An 8,503-nucleotide genomic window follows, 5' to 3' on the forward strand; every position below is an offset into this window, starting at 1 on the left:
CAAGGTACAACTTTATTGGAGCTAATTACCAGTACTTACTTACTAATTTTTAATTGTAGAAATTAATTAAAATGTTTCAATTTTTTTTCAATTAAGGTATTCCAGTTAATGCTTAATTTTTAGTTAATTGGAAACTTACAACTATTGCATCTAGCAAAATAAGTTCAGAGTCCAAACTACAGTGCTATTTAACAGATTACCATAACATTTTTGAAGGATCACACAACACTTGAAGAATAAATTTTTAGAAGGCTGTGAAATTAATTCAGCCATAACCAGCCAACATTCAAGCAGCTCTAAAACAGTAGTATCTTGGAGGCAGTGTCTATGGATGTACTTGCAGAAGAGCAAATCTAGAGCAACAATAGAACAGCAAGTGGTCCCTGAGTAGTGATGCAGCTGCCGTAGTCAGCAGAATGAACCTTGCGTAGCCCCCACTGAGAATTCTCTGGTCAGTATAGAAAATTTACTGCTTCTTATGAAACGTCTCCTCTGCATGATGAACATAGTGCAGAAACATCTGACTGAGCTGATCCACTGCTGACTGAGCTCTTGCAACATCATGCCATGAAAAATCCTCAAAGAATATAACTGATTTAATAAAATGTCACCTTTAAAGTAGTAGGCACTGACAGCACCACAGTGAAACTGCTATTCTACTTCCAGTTCCTGAATATACTATTCTACTGCTATTGTACTTCCAGTTCCTGAATATACTGTCATTACTGGTGTGGGACCTACACACAGTTTTGCAGACATTTACTGCATATCGTTCTGGTGTCCCCAACATAAGAAGGCCATGGAACTGTTGGAGCGAGTCCATGAGGATGATAAGGGGGCTGGAGCACCTCCCATAGGAAGTCAGCTAAAAAAATGGGGGCTGTTGAGCTTGGAGAAGAGAAGGCTGCGTGGTGACCTCATAGCAGCCTTCCAGTATCTGAAGGGGGCCTACAAGGATGCTGGGGAGGGACTCTTCCTTAGGGACTGTAGTAGTAGGACAAGGGGTAATGGGTTCAAACTTACACAGGGGAAGTTTAGATTAGATATAAGGAAGAAGTTCTTTACTGTGAGTGTGGTGAGGCACTGGAACAGGTTGCCCAAAGAAGTTGTGGCTGCCCCATCCCTGGCAGTGTTCAAGGCCAGGCTGGACAGGGCTAGAGCAACCTGATCTAGTGGAAGACGTCCCTGCTTGTGGCAGGGGCATTGGAACTAGATGATTTTAAGGTTCTTTCCAACCCGAACCATTCTATGATTCTATTATTCTACATGTGTGGTCCTCACTCTTTTAAGTTACCAGCTTCCAGCTTTATTCATGCCCCTCCTCATTCCCTGGTCCTTTTGGCCTCTTCTCTGAAAGAGGAGCATGTGTCTCTTCTCTTTGGTGTTGCTGTATGCCATTTGTTGACATGAGATCACCCTGGATATTGTGCATACACCATCACTTTCGACAATGACCGTAGTCTATTTTTTTTTCCCTTTGGGTGCCTCTAGTGTTGCTTCTCCCTGTTACAGCTGTGATAAACACCACACTGACCTTTGGCATCAGAGTTTTTCTGTAGACTTTTCGGACCTCAAGGAGGCGTAATCAAGGATGCTGAAATATCATTGACATTCCATGTGAAGAGCAAGAGGAGTTTTATTGAGACTGTCCAGTTGAACCATCACCTGATACTTCTGCTTTAACCAGCCTTTGGCTCAGCGCTGAGAAGTAGGACCCAGAAATATGATTATACAGAACAGATAATGACACTACAAGAAAGAATTTCTTTTCAGAGTAATTAGTAGGCTCACTTCTGACATGGCAAGGGCAAATGGAAAGCTTTTTATTAACACAGCCAGCTTGAGACACACAGAAAGTTGTTTTACTATAGAGCAACACTATAATATAGCAAGTTGTTTTAATGATGAGGACAATATTACACAGACAGGGAAGCAATTTTTTGTGAGAAGAGATTTCATTAGGTACCTCTATTTTTTTAAACCATCCCAGTGACAGTGGTATTGGCTGAGTGCTCAGAGAAGTTCAAAGACATGTTTTACATCTAATGCTGAATTCAGGCCTTGTTCTGGGCTTTCTCTGAGTGTTCTTGCTGATCCAGATAAAAACTGTGGCTCATTTGGGCTGGAAAAGCAGAGATGACTGGATGCAAACACTGTCCCATCCCTTCCTGGTCTGCTTTTTGCTGTGCGTAGCAGCATGCCTCATCAACACAGCCTGCGAGGAGCTACCCAGGCTCAGCAGGAGAGGGCTATCTGGTTGCTTCTTAGTGACCTGGGCCAAAGGCAGTGGTGCTTCCTCATTAAGACCTCGTTCTTTTAAACCTATGATGCTAGGAAGGGGTTTCACATTTCTGGTTTTAGATAAACTGCAATACAAACTCCTAAGTCACTTCCCCTTCTCACTCTTAGAGGATCATATACAAGGTCCTATTCAGTAGACATTCACTCATGAGTGTCATGCTCCTGGGACACTGAAAGTCATTTAATTTAGTGGAAAGTGCCTGTAGGCAGCACTTGAACTGTAGACTACATTTTTACAGCTTAAGGAGGACTTAGTGGTTTCTTGGCCTTTACCCTGATTCACCGCTAGTGCATGACTTTGTGAAAATTCATGGTTACAAGCACTTCACCCTGCGTTGTTTCTAGGCAGTTAGTGTGTGAGTGATAACTAAATTAAACAGATACTTAAGTGATAAGAAAGAAGTAAGCAGTCCTGTTTACAACCCTCATTTCTTCTATAAACTGTCAGGAAGCAAGTTAATCAGTCATTTAAGAAGTTCAAGGGAAAGTTGAAAGTTAACCTGTTAATGATGTTTTCCATTATACCAAAACTTCTTTTCTCTGTTACTGAACAGACAAAAGTTGGAAAACAGCTGGGTGCTTAAGCAGTGTTTAAATACAGAGCTGGAAAGGGGAAAAAATTGCTACAGGCCTTTGTTGAACCATTTTCCCAAAACTCCACAAATACCCTAGCTGATTATGTGATGTATTGCAGAGTGTTTAATTCAACACTCTGCCAGTAACATGTCATATTCCTACTGATATTCCCTTTATAAATCAGTCCAATGCCAGTTCTTAAACACAGCGGCACCTTTGCAGCAGGGCAAGAATGCCTATACAGGTAAGCTGTGGCCTCCGGTTTGTGATTTCTACTTCAGCCTATGTTAATCGTTGTAACCTACTAGCTGGAGGAGTTCCCAAGGCTGCTATGTTTGCTGATAGAGATCTGACTGCTGACAATGAACGTGTCTCTCATGAAGATACAGGCACTTAGCTAAACTGAATTAGTTGTGGGAAAATTATGGTAAAATTACAAAAAGAACTAAGTGCAAATCAATCCTGATGTTATCTGCATATGAAACAGGAGAACTCTGTAAAGGAGGTACCTAAGGTAACAGGGAGACAATGTCCCAAATAAATAACTACCAATGCCAAAGATATCCCTCCGCAGAGTGGGTGGACAATGCAAATTGATCCTGAGCACTGTGGAGGAAGTTATGAGAGGCCTAAACAAACATGGAGAAGTTGGACAAGCTGTAAAACTGAAGTTAAAGAGACTGAATATGTGATTCATGACTTCTGGAGAAGTTGAAGAAGTAAAAGCATTGTGTAAAGTGGTGAAGAAATCAAAAAGCCTGGAGACATCACTACTGAAGACATGGCAAAGGTTAAGATGTGCGGCAATATGGCTGGTCAATAATACAAACACAAAAAGGGTTCCTGAGAACTGGCAGTGAAGTATGAAGTGGTATTGCAAGTAGAATTCCAGTTGAGTGCCAATTCCTGCCAACTCTTGCAGAAGCATGCACCACCTGGATAAACAGGAAAAGGCTGAAAAGGCATCTCCTAAAGAGGAATTTCAAGGATCAATGAAATTACTGGAAATGGGAAACTTGAGGGAAAAAGACAATTGCACATTTTGCTACAGCAAAAGGACAGTATCGGGTTATGATGGTATGAAGTAGTTGTGGTTTGAGATATTTGCTGCTCACCTTGCTACTTGTGAAGTGCTGGCTGATGTACATAGAGAAGGTAATCTCAGAGTCTTATGCTCATTCCAAATTTTTGTTCAGCCTGCAGTCACAATACAATATGATTAGTTTTACATACTATAGTATAATCCTATTATTAATAGTAGAGTTACATTGCTGTAGGACAGAAAGAGAAACTTCATGTACTCATCACTAGGAGAATTGCTTTGAGAATTTATGGATACAGCAGGTAACCCAGTTCAGGATTTACACTAAATTTATACAAGCTAGGTATATGTGTTTTTAAGAACATACATGAATATGTATATTCACCTATGTATATATTTAATATCTATATAGATACAAGCTCTGCTTTATTACATTTTAAAGCATTTTATGTTAGTTCTTTAATGGGAAAGCTACTTACTCGTGTTCATTATTTTCATGAGCACTTTTTGAATATTTGCATAAGAATGGGTGGGATTTTGGACAACTGGTTCAAGACAGTGTTTGGTGGGAGAATAAAATTACACAGGATTAACCTTGTTTTCTTCATCATGTGAAAAAGAGATGGATTTTAAAATGCTGGTTTTGGATGATCTAACATTAGACTACTTAGTTTATGCTGTTGACACTGGACACCAGCAAACATATTTGGATTAAAGACATTTACTACCATTAAGTTTATAGTTATTGTTGGCACACTCTGCCTAGGCTTGCAGTAAGTGGCAGAAAGCCAAAATAGTTTCATCTTCATAAAACTATAAAACGCGAAACACTAAAATGCAGTGAGATTTAAATGGTAGGACAAGTCATAAGTTTGATCAGTGTTCAAAGCCATGGTGAAATTCAAGGTCATTGTGCTTTGCTGTGAACTTCTGAACGGACATTAAAGTGATGGGCTCAATGAAGATGTGTTTTTTATAGAGTGAACTATTCAAACCCAGCCGCTATTGGAACTAGCCTGTGCTACAGGATACTTCCAGCATTACTGGAAGTGGTAGTATTAGACATGAACAAGCACCAGGGTGCTGTGGACAGAAGAGTTCAATGCTTTGAAAGATGACAGATATGAAGAGAAATGATTGCAACACAGATGAAGAAGGAAGGAAGCTGGGAAACAGGGAAAGAGGGTAATAACAGAAATATTGTGATGTGAGTGCTACAGACACACATTAACACTGAAGAAAAACATCACAATGCTGAAAAAAAAGCATGAGTCTGGCATCCAAGTGAACTCAACCTCGAGAAAACCCACATAAGGGCCCTGAGTGCCTCCTCCCCTCCCGGAGGTTTGGCTGCCAGGGCTTGCGGCCATCTTACAAACAGTGCAGCAGAGGGCAGCCCCTTCCTGCTGGAGATGTGGGGGGGCTCTCAGCCTGCCCTCACGGTGCTGCAGGGAAGCTGTGGCAAGTGTCTCTCTCTGCCCTGTGGGATCTGCTTTTAAGATGAGGCTCCAGAGCTTTGCCCTTGCTGGAAGCCATGGGCTGCTGATCCGGTGCTGGACCCTGTCCCTGGCCTGCCAAATTGACTTCTCAGCTTGACCTTGGACCTGTCATCATTGCCAGGGACCTTCCTGGCTATCATCGGGCTGTATCTGACCCCGGTCGCTGTCACTATGGACTGCTGCTCCCCCACCTGACCCGCTCCCTGGCTGGGGCAGTGGGACAGGTCCTGCCACCACCATGGGGACCCTCCTCTGCCCCACAGTGCCCACTCTCAACACAGCCTCGAGTCCTTTGTGGCCCCTGGCTTGGCCTCCAGTACTGACCATCTCAGTGGCACCTGAAGTACTCTGCCCAGTGCTGAAGCCCCTCGGGGGCAACCCCAACTCCCCCCATGCTCCTGAGCTCTTCAGGGATTGCCTGACCTGCCCTGGACCCTATAGTGACTCCCCAGAAACATCTGCCCAGACTCACCCCACCCCAAGCCAGGGAGCTGCATGGACCATGGAAATAGCTCCATGGGGACTCCTGGCCCAGCCTGGGACCAGATGCCCCCAGCTGCTCTGCTCCTGGCTGGGGGGCAGGATGAGAAGCCATTATCCAAGTGTCTGGGCGTTAAAGGCAGAAACCATGGTAGAACTGAGGAACTGGAAATCCTGTCTATGTCTGATTATCTGTCTGTCATTATCTGATTATATGTCTGTCATTGTCTGATTGTATTAGTAGTTCTGAATAAGTGTATTTAAAAGTACATGCAAATAACCCTTCCTGAGTACTGTACTGTGTTATTGAGTAGGGACACAGAGAGAAAAAACTTAACATGAAGAATATACCTGACATAACATTGTACATTTTGAAGATAAGGTCCAACTACATCAAAGTAACTAAAATTGCAGAAAACATTTTGACATACAGTAATGTTATGAAAATTAATAATGAAAATGAGCTATTGAATGACTTTCCTAATACTGTGTTTTGCAGATCAGAAAAGGGTTTTGTGCCTTCACAGTATTCCACCTGGTAATACAGATCTCTAACATTGCAATACATAATCAGATTGCAAAATTCTCTCTACCTATCTTTAGCCTATCTCATAACTAGTGTGGCAAACATATTTCTTTGCCTTTACTAGCCTGCCATGGTACCAGCCCACCAGGGTGCTATCGCTTCACATGGGATTTAGGCAAGAAGGTAAAAATGCAGTGTTGCCTACCTGTACCAATTCAACTCACCACCTCCTTCAAGAGAGTGCCTCCACCCAGCCCACTTCCCCTCCTGGTGTGGCAGGGAAGCAACCCCTCCTCTGAGTTGCTGGCCATCTGCCAGTGTGCAGCTCTAATGACTTTTGCTATGCTGCTAATCATTCTTTCACTAAAGTCAGTAGAAATGTATCTGCTCATAAGCACGCATATGTACTCCTGTTGTCTTAAATAACTGAGATACTGAACATGATATGCAAGTTCCTGAGAGCAATGACAACCTCTCCTGCCCACATAAGCCCTTAATACTGCCTTGACTACTGTACAAAACAGACAATTATGCCTACACATCCAGGCATCAATTCGTATGACCCTGCAAGCAGAATTTGGTAGAGTTTAGCACCTTTAAGTCACTGAGAAATCATCTTCAATAAGGCCATTAACACATTTGCTTGCCACCACTGACATCCCAAATCCATGACATGCCAGACACACCTCTTCATTATTTTAACCAAGGTCTAATACCAGGATTTGGATTTGTTCTTGCAAATCCTTTGAATTGCTTCTTGGAGCAGCCCAAAGAGCTCCATTCTCGCTCCAGCTGTGTTTGCCTCAGACCATTACCTTTAGAGCAGGAAAGGACTCTTGGGGTTATATATTCTACTTTTCCTTCTCGAATCTTAGCGGTACTGCTCACCCTGCCAGAAAGCCCAAACCTAGTGTTTCATACCACACACAAAGATTAGCTTTCAGGTCTGGCTGGTCTCCAGGCTTCCCTTTAGAGAGAAGCTTATTGCAATGTTCAAGAAACCCTCCACCTCTTCAGTTTTCAGGTAGCAATGCATTGGACAGAGCCATGATGAGAGCAGATGACATTGCCCAGAGCCCACATTTGTAAAGCTGAAGAAAGCCAGTATGGTTCTGATAACTTTTCTGAATGTCTCAGCTCACTGAGCCAGTGCCATCAAGCTTGCCAGGAGCAGTGAGGTGACTACATAGATCTGTCTCACTCCTCCAAATGAACCAGGTAGAGAGCACATATGAGGAGCTGAAGGTGTGGGACAGCTCTTTGTTTTCTAGTTCGTTCCTAGCTTACCACCCACCTAGACTTAGGCCCAGCAGCTACAGCCCTTTTCTTAAATCAAGACTTGCTGTTAATTAAAAACATAACCAGGCAGCCCATCACTCTCATGGGGTGTGTGAGGTGACTCAACACACCTGACTGAGAACTGCTAACCACATTCATGTCTTCTGAATTGTCAGGAGCTGGTAAAGCATGACCATAGCTTTCCATGGGCTGAGCCCAGCTTCACCTGTCTTGTAAAAACCAGCAGATGAATGCAGTACTGAGAGCAGCCAGGAAGCTGTTCAGTGGGATCTGAGCCCTTCCTAGCTCTCTGTCACAGCAGGGCAACCACTGAAAAGGAGGGAAATTGCAATGCTGCATCTTGCTCATCACTCAGTAGCTACCTCTCATATGGATTACTGGCGCTTGATATTGCAGCATCTTAAGGCAAGAAAGAACCTTTGAAATCTTTTAATCCTTCTGTATGTCACAATATGGATTAGATTTCAACAATTTCCCCTTTTCGCTGAGGCTAGTCTGACTAAAGTCTGTCTTTGGAGAAGGCATTAGTTTCTGATTTAATGGATGAAGATGTAGACAGGAACATAGAATCATAGAATCATAGAATAGTCAGGGTTGGAAAGGACCTTAAGATCATCTAGTTCCACCCCCCCGCCATCAGCAGGGACACCTCGCACTAAACCACGTGGTCCAAGGCTCTGTCCAACCTGGCCTTGAACACCACCAGGGATGGAGCATCCACAACCTCCCTGGGCAACCCATTCCAGTGCTTCACTACCCTCACTGTAAAGAACTTCTTCC

Source organism: Strigops habroptila, chromosome 2 (genome assembly GCF_004027225.2).
Source record: "Strigops habroptila isolate Jane chromosome 2, bStrHab1.2.pri, whole genome shotgun sequence".
NCBI classification, from domain to species: domain Eukaryota; kingdom Metazoa; phylum Chordata; class Aves; order Psittaciformes; family Psittacidae; genus Strigops; species Strigops habroptila.